Raw genomic sequence first — 17,978 nt, 5'->3', positions numbered from 1 at the left:
CTTACGTGGCCTTGTAAATATGCGCAGGCCCACTGTGCTGCAGGTGAGTCAGAAAAAGTGATGTATCGGTGGCGCAATGGCCTCGTAAATGAGGCCCCCCATTTGTTAGGACACAGTGCATTGTATGGTGGCAAGTTAAAGTTATTATTGTGTGTTTAACAAGTCAATGTGGAATAGTATAGAGTGAATTGGCATATTGTGTAGTGGCATACAGTGGAGTGGCATAGACTGGAGGGTCGTACACTGGAGCGGCATACAGTGGAATAGTGTGGAACAGCGTACGCGGGAGTGGGGTAGAGTGGAGTGCAGTACAGAATGTGCCCACATCCACGATGTCCTCTGAATGAGCAGGGGAAACTAGCATTGTATTTTCATCTCGTGCTACAGTTGGAAGTACATTTGGAATTGATGGGATGCTGTTGGTGCCCGAACCTTGCGTCCCCAAATGGGTTTCACCCTCCTTCCTGCTCCACAACGAAATTCAAAAGCCCTTATTTACCTAAATATTCCACATCCTTTTGCAACACACTGTATCTTTTTGCAGTGCTACATGTACATTGAAGCTGATGTTGCTTCTGAACGTGAGCGCTGATTAGTTTGAGAAAGTACTTTGTACGTAATCAGCTTTTGCTACAGCAGCAATCTGCTTACCAGGTTGGTTTGATCAGACATTGGTACGCCTTTACTTTTCAGACGTTCTACAGAGTTTTTAACTTTTGGCTTACATGTTGCATTATTTTAGGATGAGGCAACTAAAACTATCACAGGCCCCTCGGTGTGGTTCGGAAGGTTTCCCAGCATTATTTGCTGCTTGTCCCTCTCTCCGTGTTCTGGTGTCACATAATCCTTTGTTATTCGGGAGCCTAAAGATGGGCCTATATGTTAATTGCCCAGGTGGGCCTGCCTGCCCAAAAAAACAGCTACTTGTTGACTCATTTAGCAGAAAAGGACAGAGCTGGAAGACAAAGGGGGTTTAAGTGATATTCTAATGGAGCCCACAGATACTCATGGCGCTTCTTCTGGCACACTTTAGGCATGATCATGATATCTGTTGTTGCAGGTACTTTTTCATTTTCTGCTTCGGGATGGTTTTCAATTGCCTGCCTTAATTTCAAAGCCTTTTTAAAACAATTTACTTTACAGAGGCAGTTAAACACAATGGCCAGAGCACGTTACTTCAGTAGTGATTTTAAGTGCAACAAGTTGGACTTTCGTGCAGCACAGAAATTACATTTCAGCTATGTTTGCCTTCTAGTTACCTAAAGTTTACCGGTGCAAATGAACAGATTTTGTTGCTCGACTTGTTGAGAAGATGAGGGTTCCCACGTCAAAACTAATCAGGCAGGCTCATATTGGAGCAGAAAATGGGTCTGGGCACCAAATTAAGAATAATCCTATTTGCAAAGCGGGTAGTTAATAAAAAAATAGTGACCCACATTTTCGAATCGCAGTAACTCTGAATGTACTAACACATACATAATGCGTGGTCGATAACTGATGAATAGCTACATGGATTGATACTTGGTGATCGTTTATGGTAATATTTTAGGGATATTCAGAAGTTAAGTTCTTTGTTCTTTCCATTTACTTCCAGACTTGCTTCTTGTAAGCAAGGGCTGTAAGTACAAAGTGCGTGTTTACCCACCGCTTCCAGGTTTTTAAAACACATAAATAAAAGGCACTGTCATTCACAATGCCAATAGCTCAAACTCTCACAAATGCGAGACCTATTGCATTGCAAATGCTTGTTCTATGTTGGAAGTATTTTTGTGAATTTTCAGTCCTGGATTGTGTAGCATCGCTTTGTGCCTGAAACGATGAGAACAAAATGAAAGGAAGAGCCTTTACATATGTAAAGAGCATTTTGGTTATGAATCTATATTAAAAGACTTTACTATGTGCATCAAACTTTTGTTTGTTGAATCATTTTCTTTCCTCTGATTGTCTTGTTACTTAATGAGTAGGAATGAAGTATTTCCTCCAGCTGAAGGATTTCACAAGGTACATATTATTAGAGGAACAATTGCATACCAATTTTGTTCCCTTAGAATACACAGCCTTTTTAAGCATTCTGGGTTTACAGTGAGAAAAGAGGGGAGATTGGGTAAGAGTTTACAGCTGTTTGTAAATATTTTGACAACTGGTAGCAGAGAGAGAGATTGAAATAGAGAGGAACAGTGTTTATTTTCTGTGTTTTCCGGACCCACTGGTGTTTAGGAGGAATCAAACACATTCAGGTCTTAAGCGGACATCCAGAATCTTCATATGTTTATTTTCTTTCCTCCATGTTCCACTTTCCCCTGATGGCTGTTGGGACTTGAAGAGTGGCATATTTATCTAGTGATAACAGGGCTTTGGAGGCACAGGATTTGGCTTTTGGATACTCCTCCCGCTCCTACAAGATTCTACATAACCACTTGTTGTTGGTTGCGTATAACCATGACAGATCCTGATCCACCTGGACACTACCCAAATTATTTTGACCAGATGTTGATCTGGATGTAAGTGCACCTCTGTCAAAGTGGTACCAAACAAGAGATCTTGCTAGTGACTAGCTTTATGGAAGGCCCTTCAAAGGCCACAAACACTGCTCCAGGCACATCACAGATTCAAAAGATGATAAACCTAGGCATCCATTTTAGCATAGACCTTTCCTGCCCATTTGGCTGATGCACCCACAATACAAAAGGCTCAAAAAATTGCCTTTTATTATGACCTTGTTTGGAAAAACGCCCCGGTGGTTTAACAGAAAGTTGTGCCTTCATCATGTCTGAGGGGCTAGTGGTTATTTGCACTACATTTTCTGTAAGATAGGTGTAGGTGTGATTAAAATGTTTATTCTCTATTTTCTCTTGAAAATGCTAGAAAAGTAGTTCAAATATACTTTCAACTTTAATGGTGAAATCATATTGTGATAGCATGAGTTAACAAGTAGCTTTTGACAAAAATTACTTTCGGCTGCATGAGCCACAGCTTGCTTACTAAAAACACCTCCAGAGTTGGAATACCTCATTATCAGAAAAGAATAGTCTGAGCACACAGACATGATGTTGGTAAATATAGGCCTACTATGATGGATCATCTGGAAGGGGTGCAGGACAACTGTCACAACAAAGCACAGTCTTAGCAATTCTTCCTTCAGCTTGCTGATCCACCATGGAGTTGACAGGTTCTGTTGTCTTTCATTCCGAGAGCCTTCCTATACCCATTTCCTCCAACCCCAGCATGACCAGCAAGAGGGAGAATCAGCTTTGACACTTCAGATTGGAGTAGAGCTCATCCTAACACAAGAGTGACTAGAGATCTGACTGCCTTGTGGTAGAGGGTTTCTGCCAGTTTGAAACACAATGCTATTACAGTAGGATAAAGAGGGAGTGTTGCAGAAGGAGGTGGGCAGAGTACAAGAAAGTAGCCAGGCTTGCATATCGAACATTCTCGCATTACTGGCTATTGCACAGCATAAGACTGGCACCTAACTGCAGCTAAACAAGAACATTCCAGAGCCTTGAAAGACTTTCCCTGAAGAAGGCCTTGCTAGAAGAAAAAAACTCCTGTCTCCAGCTGGAAGAATTCATTGAAAGGGTTCAAGTACTCCTGGCATCTGATGGTACTCAGGGACTATAACCGCTCTCCAAGAGTCCAGTGCTTGGCCTCCTGTTTGCCTACATAAAGGGCACAAAAAGCAGACAAAGTCCTTACTCCAAAAAGGCCCAGGTGACCACAGAGGAGTGAACCTTGCAGGTTTATTGACTTGACTTGATAAAAACTGCTGCCAAGAGGCTTTCCCTGAAGAGCTTGGGGCTGAGGGATAGACCCAAAGGAATTTTCTCAGCAGATGGAGAAAAATAGGTCTTAGTAATTTTTTCCACCTTTGGAAGATCTGGACTCTACAATGCTCTACTGTACACCACCCCAAGCCACTCTGCTTCACCTCACTGTACACAACTGTACAGCACTCTATTTTACTCCACTGTATGCCACTTCACACCACTCTATGCTATGCCACTCCACTCTACACAACTCCATGAGAAACTATTAAGAAAGTACACTGATACTACTGAAATGCAAAAAAATATTATATGACTAGAAGTAGAAACCAATGTTTTCAAACAAAAATACCAATAGAATTCAGTGAAAAAAAACAAAGGTTAAAGATATGTTATACTTAGGAAAACTTTATTTATCAATTTGTATAAAAAAAACTACTTAAACTACACATTCCTTAGAAATTAAAAGCTATAGTAATAACTAACGTTATAATTTCCGCCAGAAACAAAACTTTCCATAAGTCACACACCTTCATCCAGAGTGTAGTAAACTCCCTAGGCAGACAAAGTGATCTGTCAAGCCGATGCCAATAAAAAGGGGGGTCCCAAAATGCATTTTCCTCATGCAATTTTCCATAGGAAAATTGAACAATGATACAGAAAAAAACAGAATTACACCAAACTTGGCAGAAATCTAGACTTTTGCTTAGAAGGTGTGCTTTTTTTGATTTGGTGTAAATCCGTTCCATAGGTTTTGAGAAATTATAGTTGAAAATGTATAGATATCTGGGAAAGGACAATGAATTTGATTAACGGGCAGCAACGTTTGTTATTAACTTGGTGCTGTTTCACAAATCTTCATGAAACTTTCCAAACTACAGTTCACCCACTTCAGCTCCTTCCTGGAAGATTGTGGGCTGATCCATCCAGCAGGGGGCAAGAAAAAGGGGGTGGGTCCCAAAATGCAATTTCCCCATGCACTTTTCATGGGGAACTTTAGACAGCACTATAGCCAAGATGGCTGAACAGAATTACACAACATTTGGAACAGAGCTAGATCTTTACTCAGAAAGAGTGTTTTGGAGTAAATATTTTCAGTAATGTTTGAGAAATGAAGATTGTAATGTTATATATATATGAATGGTTGGGTACGCTAGAGTCTTTAGGCATTCCCATGGCCACCCAACTTCAAATAATGGAGTTATCTGATTGGCCGCGAGGGCCTCTTTTGTGTCTGCCACCTCTCTCTTTTTGGAGCGACAGCTCTCATGAGTCTTGCAATTGCTCTCATTGGCTGCCCTCAACACAAAGAGAATTGTTGTAGGCACAGTGAAAGGACTCAGGGACTTGTCTCCTTGTTCTGAGACGTAAAAATAATTATGGTATAAGAGGGCAGGTAGAGATACTCTGATACACTAACCCTTGTAGGGAAGGTCCATGAGATACCCCGTGGGGTCAAATATGAAAACAAAATTATTTTTTGGTATGCCACAATCCTACTGGAGTCTCTAGGGAGCCAGTGCAGCCCCTGCTCTCCCCAGAGAATCTTGCGGGAGCACAGGCAAATGCACTGGCTCTCAAGAGATTCTCAGAAGAGTCCAGCCAGAATGAGATATTATTTTTGAAACACAGCTGTGATTGTTAACCCATGGGCTTTGAGTGCAAGCACAGCCAATGGGTGTGTGCAGCGTGGGGTTGGTCACATGCAGGGGGTTGAGTGCAAGATCTGGTCGCATGCCAGGCTGTTTGGCCAACCCCACCACATACACGGCCAAAGGCCATGTGCAGAGGACTGTTCGCATACTTACATATGGTAATAAAATCAGCCTTTATGTGATTTTTTTTTAGAAATTCACTGGTTAAAGTGACATTATAGTTAGGTGAAATGTTAGTTAAATTATAACTTTTAAAGTGCAAACAGCATGAAATTTACCGATTATAGTTAACTGAAGAAACAATAACTCTCATTCTTACCATTGATTTAATCACTGATGGCATCTAAAATGACATCATTGTGCATGACAGGGATGCGAGCTATAGTTTCGTCAGATAACCATAACTTGTGAATTTTACTGTTTTTTTAGTTCAAAACGTTATGTTTTAACTGACATTTTCAACTAACTATAACGTCACTTTAACCTTTGTTTTTACATTAAAAATACATATATATAAATGTATGTGTGTATATATATGTGTGTTTGTGTGTGTGCGTATATATATATATATATTAATATGTGTATGTGCGTGTATATATATATACATATTCATTCTTCTTATATATTTTAAAACTCAAAATTTATAAATTAGGGTAAGGTTATTTATGCAGTCTTTTCCATAAATGCAATGTACCAAGTCTTTCTTATTTTTAAATTCATTTTCTAGATCTACGAATCTGTCACAAATCTTCAGACAAATAAGGGGTCTTCCAGTGCAATGCAATCTACGTCAATGGACATTGCTCGCAATGGAACACAATCGATCCTGCACACTCGCAACAAGATTTCCCAACAATTTTAAATATCATATTGACTCCACAAGAATCTGAACGTGTGAAGCCTTCCGTCAGTTTATTAATCCTTCAATATATGTTTTGGAGCATTCCATCATCACCAATACCTATAGTGTGCAGCTGGTCCTGAGTCCACACATGCAAATCCTCAAGACATCCTTCTTATTCATCTACCCCATGGCTTCCCATGAAGGCATTAACCCCGGGCGGAGACCTTCGCTCCGCCTGCGGAATGTGCGCAGATTTGCCTCCTCTGCGTCCCGTGGAGAACGCGGAGAAGGCAAATCTCCGCACACTTCCCAGCAGAGCGGAGTTGGCTAGCCCCCGCCTCCACCCCCCCCATTTTAACAAGTAAATCTACATTACTTCTAGTAAATTAAAACCACTTACCTAGCATGCAGCATCCCCAGGCTGCCCTCCTCTTCTTTCTCGCCGCCTGGGTAATTCTTTGAGAAAACTGTGCATGAGTGCGCTCCCGTGCATGCGCATTTCTGGCAAAACATGCGCATGCGAAGGCACGCGTGCATTTGCAGTTTTCTAGAAGTAATGTAGAATTAATTGTTAATATGGGGGGGGTGGAGGCCGGTGGCATAGCGGTGCGGAGCAGAGTTCCATAGAGTTTGTCCGCAACTCCGTGGACCTTCGCGTAGCCCCGTTACGCCCACTACGTCTGGGATTAGAAGGCATCTTGCTGAAATGACATAAAGAATTCAGCTCTTTGGCCACAAATTAATACCTCTGTTTTATCAACCATTCCAACATCTTGCCTTACCACGAGTTGTGAATATAATTAGTGCACAACTTTATTGCTTTTTTTGCTATACATTAATAATATATGAGATGAGAAATGGATGAATGATTAGGTATGTATGAAAATTAGTAAGTCTGTTGTTTGTTTATGTATACTATCTATTCAATGTATACATCTTTTCTATCTACATGTATTCTTACTGATGCAGTGACACTGTCATATATAAGATTAAAATGATTTTTCTATTTTTGGATTAATGCGATTGTTGTAATATGTGTTCTTTATTGTGCCCGCTATCTCTTTTTATAATTACCTGCTTGTGATTGCTTTTTGATCTTTCGGTTAGATTGTACACTTTCAATAATTAAACAACAGCACATGTAAAGCAAACACATGCTATTACAATTTCTATAAGTGTATCACTGTGTGTGTGTGGGTGTGTGAGCAACTGTGTGAGTGACGGTGTGTGAGTGGGTATATGGGTGTGTGATTGACTGTGTGAGTGGCTGTGTGGGTATGTAAGTGAGTGTGGGAGTGGCTGTGTGGTTGTGTGAGTAGCTGTGTGTGAGTAGGTTTAAGGGTATGTAACTGGGTGTGTGAGTAGTTGTGTAAGTGGTTGTGTGAGAGTGGGTGTGTGAGTGGCTATGAGTGGGTGTGTGAGTTATGTTTGAGTAGTTGTGTGGGTCTATGAGTGGGGGTGTGAGAGGTTTTGTGAGTCTGGGAGTGGGAGTGGTTGTATGGGTGTGGGTTGTTGTGTAGGTGAGTGAGTAGGTATGTGACTGGGTGTGTGAGTAGCTGAATGGGTGTGTGTGATTGTGTGGGTGTGTGAGTGAGTGTGTGAGTAGGTGTGTGGGTCTGTGAGCGGGTATATGTATTTTTTTTCAATTTGGCTTTGGACCCACGGATCTGCCCAAATCATTCCAAAAACCATGAGGATCCGGATAGATCCGCAGTTCTTAGTGTACTCCCCCCAAAATATTTGTACAATTTCTTTCCAAGGAGACCGACCCCTCCATCAGTCCCAAGGGGTCAGGGCTACTTTACCCTGACCCCTTCAATCACTTTGAATTTTTTTTTTCCCCCTGGGAACCGTGTCCTGAGGCACTGAGGCACACCAACTCAGGTCGCGGCCAACCAATCATGGAATTGCTGTTGGCGGATCCGTACCTCTAAATATACATATATTTCTTTATTTTAATAACTGCAGAACTACTGAACAGATTTACACCCAAAAAGTCTTTCTGGCCCACGATCTAGCTGTCTGCCAAATTTGGTGTGATTCCATTCAACGGTTCGGGCTGCAATGATGTCTAAAATCCCTATGGGAATTTGCATGGGGAAAACACATTTTGGGGCTCCCTCTTTTTCTTGGCTCACGCATAACAGATCACCCCGACAGACAACAGCTGAAGTGACTGGCACACTAGTTTTGAATATTTAGTGATGATATTTAAATGGCGCCAAAGTAATTAGCAAAACAAAAAAAAATTCCTATGGAATCTAGGTCCTAACTATAACTACCTGCTGGAAATCGCCAGTAGGGAATATATATATATATATATATATATATATATATATATATATATATATATATATATATATATATATATATATATATATATTACCTACTGGCGGTCGCCAGTAGGTAGTTATAGTTAGGACCCTGTTCCATAGGAAATCCGCAACATTCTATTTGGAATAACTTTGGCGCCGGTCGACGAATCCTCGCGAATTTCTCAAAATAGGTGGGGCGCTATGCTCCGCTCCTACCCTGAAAGTCTCGGGGGGATTCGTCAAGCGGGGGCTGAGATAAAAGGGGGGTCCCAAAACGCGTTTTTCCCATGCATTTTTCCATAGGACCTTTAGACAGGGCTACAGCCCGAACGGCTGAACAGAATTACTAGAAATTTGGCAGAGAGGTAGTCCTCAGGTCAAGGAAGTGCCTTTTGTAGGTTTGGTGTAAATCTGTTCAGTAGATTCTGAGAAAATAGCCTTTAAATCAATATATATATCTGAGCCAGCTTACGGTACGCTTACCGTAAGCTTACCGTACGCGTACGGTGGCGTGCGCGAGCGCGATTCTGATTGGCTCTTAGATCTTAGTAAACATTCGAATCGGCCGAAACCAGGAAGCGGCGGCCGCCATTTTGTGTATTTCACTCCGGTAAAAAAGAGTGATATCTTGAAAAGGGGGCAAGGGAGAGAGTTACAGACCCCCTAACATTTGTAAGGGGGTCAAAGAAGGACAGAAAAGTACAAAGGAAACATTTATTGATTTTAAAAAAAATCACGGGGTACGCGTACGGTAAGCTCACCATACGCGTACGGTAGAAAAAAAAACCAAAAAAAAAATGAAATTCAGATTTAAGTGTTTAGATATTAGGGGGCTCTAAAAAGAGCCGTTGTGTATATTAAGTGATTTTTTTGTGGTACCTACAAGTAAGTACCGATGCAGAGTCTAAGGTTCAAGAGGAAGACTCTGTTCCCTTCATCATTGAAGTGCACACCATCTCCTCTATAAATGTCTTGCATGTCGTAACGCAAGTTGTTGTGGTAAATGGAACCCATACCATAGTCACGGAGGAAAGCAGAAACAGATTTGTTGACGTGCTTTCTTGCTTTGTCAATCTGCGGACAGAAATGATTGGACCAGTTCAATTTTTGCCTTTGGCATATGTTAGAAAACACAAAGGCAGTTTTAGGGAAAAGTGAAAACAGTTGTGCAAAGGTGTCCTTCATAAGCATTTCCAGACCTACCCCAGTCAAAGTGCCTAGGTCATTGCCACCACAGTGCACTATTATGAGGTCAGGGTGTTGGATTTGCATGAAGGATTTCACCAATGGCATCAATTGGTGCCACTTTAACCCTCTCTGACCAATCCATTTAATGTCTACATTTGGCAAAGCAAGGTCTCTCACCATACCTGTTTTCTCTGCAAACTTTTCACTCCAGAAGACATAGCTGTGCCCTACAATCCACACTGTGAACATCTTCAAAGGAGAACTGGATGCACTCAGGAGGTGTAATTCAGTAGAATGGTAAAAAGAAATGAAAGCCAGTTTGGAAATGGAGGCATACATATATATATATTTTTTTAAACTGATTGGCTGTTTCATACCATTCTAGAATAAAAACTAGGCTGTATGTGTAAATTTATAGAAGCATGTTTTGTATTGGTACAGACAAATGTGTTACCAAAGAACAGTACTATGGATTTGCTGTTAGGTTTGAAAAGTCAAGCACTCCTGCTCTTTGGAAATGAAACATTGTTTGGTGAACTTCTGACCTAACTCTGCACAGCAGTGTTTCAAGAGCTGTTGCTATGGTAGCAGGCAGAAGTCAAGTTGGGGGAAGGGTACTAGGCAGAAGTCAAGTTGGGGGAAGGGTACTTTTGGAAAAGGATGTTGGCTGTTCATCATACTGAAATGAGAAAGTTTGTGAGACGGTTGTATTTTGCTAAAAGTCCAGCAATAAAGTTAGATGAATTGAATAGGGCTCTGTTCCGTGGAACGGTATCAGATGTAGAGAAGGTTGTTGATGAAATTCAGTTTTGTTACTTTGGTCCTGAACAAAACAGTGCAGAGAAGGACACAGTAAATGAGGAAGAAGTGGAAGAGAATGTAGAACCCTCTGTAAGTAAGACATTTAATGATCACATAACAAAATTTGCAATAATCTCTAATGAAAGACCAAATATTACTTGTATTTGTTGCCGCAGAACTCATTATAGAAAACAAACCAGGTATGTTGATCTCTACAGAAAGAGTGAAAATGAAGATAATTATAAGTGGAAGGATTTTGCCACAAATATATTTCTTTAAAATTGTTTTGAATTGGGTGAAGTACAGCGTATTTGTAAATACTGTTACAACAAGTTAGAGGAAAATAGAATGCCGACCAGAGCAGTACATAATAATTTAGAATTGGATGCTATTCCTGCTGAACTTTCTGAATTAAATACATATGAGTCTATACTCATTCAATGTGTTCATCCGTTCCAGACCATAGTACGTATGGAGCCCAAAACTGGTAAATTACCTCCTTCTGATTTACTGAGAGGTTTAAAAGGTAGAGTGGTGTATTTGCCCTTGGATTTGAAAAAAAATATGGAAACTATTGATGCGGATACTTTGGAAACTGAACCATTAATTATTCTGGTTAATGGTGTACCTACAAAGAATAAGAAGATTTGGCAGGAGCTGGTAGATGTACGGAAAGTACAAAGAGCAAATTTGTATTTGAAAAGGAATAACAAATGGTATGAATCAATTTATATAGAAGAAGAAGAAGATTTACAAGAAGACACAGAAACACCAACTGGACAAATTGAAAAAGTGGACAAGTCAAAGGAAGAAGAAATTTATGAACATTTTAGCATACATCCTCTTCATTCAAAAGAAGTTATGGGAGACAATATTGATCTCTTTCAGATGAAGAAAGCAAAAGGAAGTCCCGTGAGTGTATGGGAGGAGAGCTTGGAAGCTCGATGTTTTCCCCAGCTGTTTCCTAAAGGAAAAGGAGGACGATACGATGAACGTCCGGAACAGATTCCAGCTTCTGAGTATCGGACTACAAGACTATATGCTGAAGATCCCAGATTTCGACAAAGTATTCCTTATTTGTTCCATCTTTTATTTGAAAGCGACTTGTCTGCACTGTCTTATGCAGTAAATCACATTTTAAAAAGTGGAGTACATTTACAAAATGTGTCTGCTAAGGATTTTATGGAGAAAGTGCAGCACCGAGATGATCATTTGGAAACACAACTGATCAATCTGATGGCTTGTCAGCGTGGGACAAATGAATATTGGTACCGACGCCATGGTGAATTAAAATGCATGTTACGGAATTTAGGAACACCAACATGGTTCGTTACCCTAAGCTGTGTGGAGTACGCTTGGGATGATTTACTGGATTTTCTACGAGAGGCAAATTCAAACATTAAAAACATCGAATACAAGACAGCAGGAGAACTGTGCTCATTGGATCCGGTTAATGTTTGCAGATATTTCAATCATAGATTTGAGGCTATGATGTCCTTCATCTGCAATAAAAAAAAGAATTACTGTCACATTAACAGGCACACTGAAAAATAAATTGGATTCACTAGAGAAGAAGATTTCCAAAACAGCTGGATTAGAAAAAAATCTATATGTTTGCATGAACTGTAGAGTATTTTTAAGGAGAAATTTGGATGTTGAAAAAGGTTTAGTTAATGGAGCTATGGGAAGAGTTGTGGGTTTTATTAATTATCAGAAAAAAGATGGAATTGAATGTTTAAAAATAAAATTTGATCAGATAGAAGAAGTTAAAGACATTTGTCGTTGTTCAGTTCGTTTCATGCTTGTGAAAGACTTATATGTACGTAGGAAGCAGTTTCCGTTTTCGCTAGCATATGCTGTAACTATTCACAAGTCTCAAGGATTGACTGTAGATTGTGCATTTGTGAACATTGGTTCAACTGTGTTCAAAGAAGGTATGGCATATGTTGCTTTGTCACGAGTGAAAACATTATCAGGTTTATTCATGATAGACTTTGATGACTCAAAAGTTAGTGCTGATACAAATTGTGTAAAGGAGTATAATAGATTAAGAAGAAGCTATGCTCCTCATTTAGGTCAGTATCCTGTGTTGGAGAAACGTGTAGTTTCTCGTAAAAGGAGAAATGAGAATATCTGTGATGAAGATGTACAGAGGAGGAAAAAAAAGAGGAGTGATGTAATTGCAAGCAAAAAGAGTAAGGAAAAAGAAGAACAGGTTGTAGGATGTCATTTTGAAAATAGCTCTGGTGTCAACTGCTACGCAAATGTAGTGCTGAATGTTGCATTTTATCTGGAAAGTTTGCAAGAGCAGATAATAGTAAATCAGGGAAAAAGATTCTGTTCAGAGCTGAGTCTCCTTTTTCAAAAGCTGAGTAATGATAAAACTCAAATAGAAAGTGCTACTGAAATTAGAAAACTTTTAGATGTATGTTCAGGACGAACACAGTTTTCTCAAAATGAACAGCAAGATGCACACAAATTTTTGATGTTTTTTCTTCAGGTACTGGAAGAAGAAGAAGTTGCAATTGATAATTTATTTGGTCTCTCTTATAAATGGGAACATAGTTGTGAAAACTGTTATAATATATGTGGCTCTAATGTTGATAATGAAAGGTTTATTTTTTTGACATTGCCAGAGACTAAAACAGTCACTTTTGCTAAATTAGTTAAAGATGCTAATCATAGCATGCAATGCAGTGAGTGTCAATCTGACATGTTTTCAACATTAATTTTAAAGGAATACGGACAGTATGTAATTTTAATGATGCAACGATGTAGAGCTGATGGTTCAAAATTGGATACTTTAATAAAGAAGTTTACAGGACAGCAATTATCAATTTCAGGAAAAACTTTTGTAACTGTTGCAATAATTTTCCATGAAGGACCTACTGTTACTTCTGGACATTACACAGTTTATCTTAAATGTGAAAAAGGCTGGACACTGTGTAATGATTCCCAATTGGTTTTTAAGCAACGTTTGCCTTTTGATTTAGCAAATTCCTATCTAATCTTCCTGAAACCTACATTTTAGAGAGACTTGGCAAGATCTGGACAAAACAATTTTACCATTTGATTGGATTACCATTGGAATTTTCAAAAATAAAGATTTTATAAATTATCATTTGGCCTAATGGAAAGATAACCAATTGTAATGTGGACTTTTTTAATTTTTAACGAAACTTTGGAAAACCAAAAATTTAGAGAAAATCGGTAACATCTGCACAATTTAAATTTTGGAATGTTATTGGAGTGCCATTGGAAATTTATTCAAAAAAGATTTTTTAAATTACTATTTGGCCATGTGGAAAGGTAACCAATTCTATTGTGGACTTAATAAATTATTAATAAATCTTTCGGGAACCAATATGTTACAGAGAATCGGTGAGATCTGTACAAATAAAACTTTAGAATTTTATTGGATTACCATTGGAAATTTAATCAAAAAAGAATTTTAAAATTACTATTTGGCCTAAAGGAAATGGAACCAGATGTAATATGGAGTTATTTGAGATATAATATTGTGATTATACTTCTGAAACAAACATATCAGACGGTATTTTAAAGAAATAAGTATTGGTATTAGATGATATTTTTTTAGAATATTATGCATTTCTATAATGTTAAGTTTAAGTAAAAAGAGATTCTGGGCTTTTTTAATACAATCTTTGAGATTGTTATTTTTTTTTGCCCGCTGTAAAATGATGAATGCAATTGCTTTCACAATTTATAGTGAAATGCAATATATTCTGAAAACAGCAAAAATAAGGCAAAAATATTTTTTGATAAATATGTAAATATGTGTACTGTATTATAAAATGTTTTAAAAATATTAATACTTTTTTCTTTTTTTTCAGATTGATATAGAAAATTTTCGAAAACTAGAACCATTTTTAAAGCAATTTTTTTTAAAAACAAATGAATAAATATTTTTTTGAGTGGGTATGGTAAGTCAATAATAATAATTGTAGTCTCTCTAGGACCTTGTAATGTGATAATTGATTTTTAGTGTTTTTTTAAAAAAAAAAAAATAAAATTACGCGCACCGTACGCGTACGGTAAAAAAAAAAAAAAAAAAAGTTTTTAAAAACATATATAAAAAAAAAGATGAAAGATAAGGTTGGCTCTTAAAAGAGCCGTTGTGTTCATGCAGGGACAGAGGAAAGAAAGAGTGGGAATATTAGTCTCTGCGACAAGTGTGCTGATCTATTTTGTTGTTCACTAGGGAAACACTGGTCTCCCTATGACAAATTAGATCATGACTAGAGGCGCATCGAATATCAACCCTCAGAAATCGAGGGTTAATTTCCTGAGGGTCAGCAAAAGGAGATGCTCCCCCCACAGATGAAGGGCTCACCTGACCTGCAGAAGAAGGACTCAGCCCTGCAGATGATGGTCCAGGCTGAGCAGCTGTGGATGTGCTTGGTTGACGTAATGAAGGGTTACCTCCAAAAAGTCGAGCATGTGTCCTTTTGTGTACATCCTTGAGGTGCCTCATCATGGTATGATTCCCAAAGGAATACTTCCTGTCAGGATTACCTCTTGAAAGTACACGCTGACACAGCTTGCAAGTCACTAAGGGTGCATTTACCTTTAGCTGGCCTTCAGGAAAAGTAAAATAATCCCATACATAAGAGGTCTTTTGTTTCCTCGCTCTCTGCCTCAAGGTAGTGCTGCTAGTGCTAGCCTCACTCTCAGAAGAGCTCTGCTGTTCTGCCATCGTATCACAAAGACAACCCAGCTCCTTCTCCTAAGGGATCACAAGCAGAAATGAGGGGAATGGGTGTGGTGTAGGAGAGTTCTAGAACTGAAAGTAGTTTCATCCAATCAAAAGTTGTGTTTCATGATCACATGACCTACCATACGCTTACGGTACGCTTACGGTGCGCTTACGGCAAAAGTACGCATGCGCGTAAAAAAGACACGCGCTTGCGCGCATGCGCATAACAGTCACTACCCGACACTTCCGCGTAACGTGCGCATGTAGCGTACACGCGTACGCGTCCCACGCGGAGTACGCGCGGCTACGCAAATTGCGTAACTATACGCAAACAGCGTAGAAAAATTACAGGCGTTGCGTAAACCGTACGCTTACCGTAAGCTTACGGTACGGGTACTAAAAAAAAATAAAAAAAAAAGGAAAAAATGTATTGCTAATAAATTTTACATGTTTATTTTATAAAATATATTAAAAAAAACATATTATAGAATTTTAAAAATTTAACCATAGTCTTTAAAAAAGGATAGAAAATTAAAATAAAAATATGTAAAAAAAAAAAAGAAAGAAAAAAAAATTAGCATTTAAAAAACCTTGCAAATTCACTGAAAAAACCATGGGTTAAACACACGTTATAGTTAGGAATTAGCATTTAAAAAACCTTGCAAATTCACTGAAAAAACCATGGGTTTCACACACGTTATAGTTAGGAATTAGCATTTAAAAAACCTTAGAAATTCAATGAAAAAACCAAAGGTTTCACACATGTTATAGTTAGCTGGACATTTCACTCGTAAAAAACCAATGAAATTCCCCCGTTATAGTTAGTTCAGCTAACTATAACTCGCGCGCCCGCAATGTACTACTGATGACGTCACATATTACATCACTCATGACATGGTCAGTGACATCACTCATGACATCACTGATGACATCTCAAATGACATCACTGATGACATCATCCTTGTGACAGAGTGGTAGACCTCCTCTCACCCTAATATAACCTTTGATACACACATTTAAAAATAGATACTAAAATTATCAAAACAATGGACATACCAATAACAGTAACAACAACCTATTCAGTATTTCTAAGATCAACATACACATCCACTCATCCACCAACAGTCCTATACAGTCACTCATACATGTACTCACTCATCATATGTACTCATACACGTATACATCCTGTTACACAATGCCACTCATCCATAGAGGTACTCACACACATAGTCACTCATGCTAATAAAGAAACAAACATCAATTTACTTGCATATACAGTTATACACACACCAGCACACTTACTTTAACAGAAACTTACACATACTTAGTCTTTTTAACAATCACTTATAGAAACACATTCTTATTCATACAGGAACTCTTTCAATCTCTCACTCTCACATATACTCACTTATATACACCAATAGTCACATATACTAGTTTAAAACATATGTAGTTACTCATAAAGACACTATTGAGACAGTCATTCACTCACTAACACATCCATGCATACAGTCATCCACCCATACAGTCCTGCACACATGCTGTCTTCAACACATACAAAGAGTGAGTCACTCATTCATGCACCTATGCACTACATAATACCCCCACCGAACCATACAGACACTCAGACACTCATAGTGATACTCAAAAAACCAACTAATAACCTCTATAGACACTCATGTAGCTACTCACCAACCCATGCAGCCACTTATACACAAAGTGAGAGACTGATACAGATATTTACATATTTAAACATTACTCAGTAAGCCATGTATTCAATAAGATACACTTAATCAGTCAGAAATACAATCAATTTTTCAAAAACAAATCATCCACTTAGACACTTATATACCCATTGATTCTTCCATCGACCTTGAGATATACATATATAAAACATATTTAATTTTCAGAAAAACACACATTCACTGGATGATGTCATCAGTGATGTCATTTGAGATGTCATCAGTGATGTCATGAGTGATGTCACTGACCATGTCATGAGTGATGTAATATGTGACGTCATCAGTAGTACATTGCGGGCGCGCGAGTTATAGTTAGCTGAACTACGGGTTGATGGTGCTGGGGACGTAAAATGAGGTGCTGCTGGAGTTGGGAATAAAGCTGATGAACTACTATTGTAAACTTTTAACGTGCACGTGCCATTAAATGTTCAATAAAATGTTGCAAAAGTATATTGTTAGGTTAAAAAAAAATGATGAACTTTTATCCTGCAGGTGTCGTAGAAGGTTCCAGAAAGTGTGTGGATAAAAAAGGTTGAACTTGTGACCTGCATGTGGCGCGGATTAATAAGTAGCTTTTCGTAAGGAAAATCCAAAATTAACCAATGGAGGTAAGTTTTGGAATGTCGTTGAAGGAATGAAGTATTTTGATTTGTTCTTTACATGTATGAGAAATTGTGCCATTTCTGGGTTCATTCTTGATGAAGTCGGAGCTTTACATGTACTATGTGAAAAAGAGAGAATTGTATGCGTGTCATTTGAAATCTGGATAACAACTACAAAGGTGAGTTAGAAATGAACAAGGTGTGTTATGTGTTTTATAGTATTGATTAAGTATTTGAGGTGAGGTTTTTAATTTTGAAAGTATTTTTTATTTCAAAGTACTATAGTGTTAGTAAAGTGTGGTGTTTGATATTGGCTATGAAATATTCACAACATTTGAGCTGATGTT

At 38.5% G+C, this 17,978-nt stretch overlaps 1 long non-coding RNA gene across 1 annotated transcript in view; it reads left to right on the top strand.

Annotated features, from left to right (window-relative positions):
- LOC146866099 (uncharacterized) overlaps window positions 1-17,631 on the top strand; it is a 281,686-nt gene extending 264,055 nt beyond the window's left edge. The window contains exon 3 of the long non-coding RNA XR_014976764.1: window positions 17,522-17,631. This is a non-coding gene — a long non-coding RNA (uncharacterized LOC146866099). The remainder of the gene's footprint in view (window positions 1-17,521) is intronic.
- The last annotated feature ends 347 nt before the right edge of the window (window positions 17,632-17,978 follow it).

The sequence above is a fragment of the Triturus cristatus genome, chromosome 2_1 (genome assembly GCF_964204655.1).
Source record: "Triturus cristatus chromosome 2_1, aTriCri1.1, whole genome shotgun sequence".
NCBI classification, from domain to species: domain Eukaryota; kingdom Metazoa; phylum Chordata; class Amphibia; order Caudata; family Salamandridae; genus Triturus; species Triturus cristatus.
Note: the sequence above shows the minus strand (reverse complement) of the source record. Positions and strands in the feature narration are given on the sequence as shown.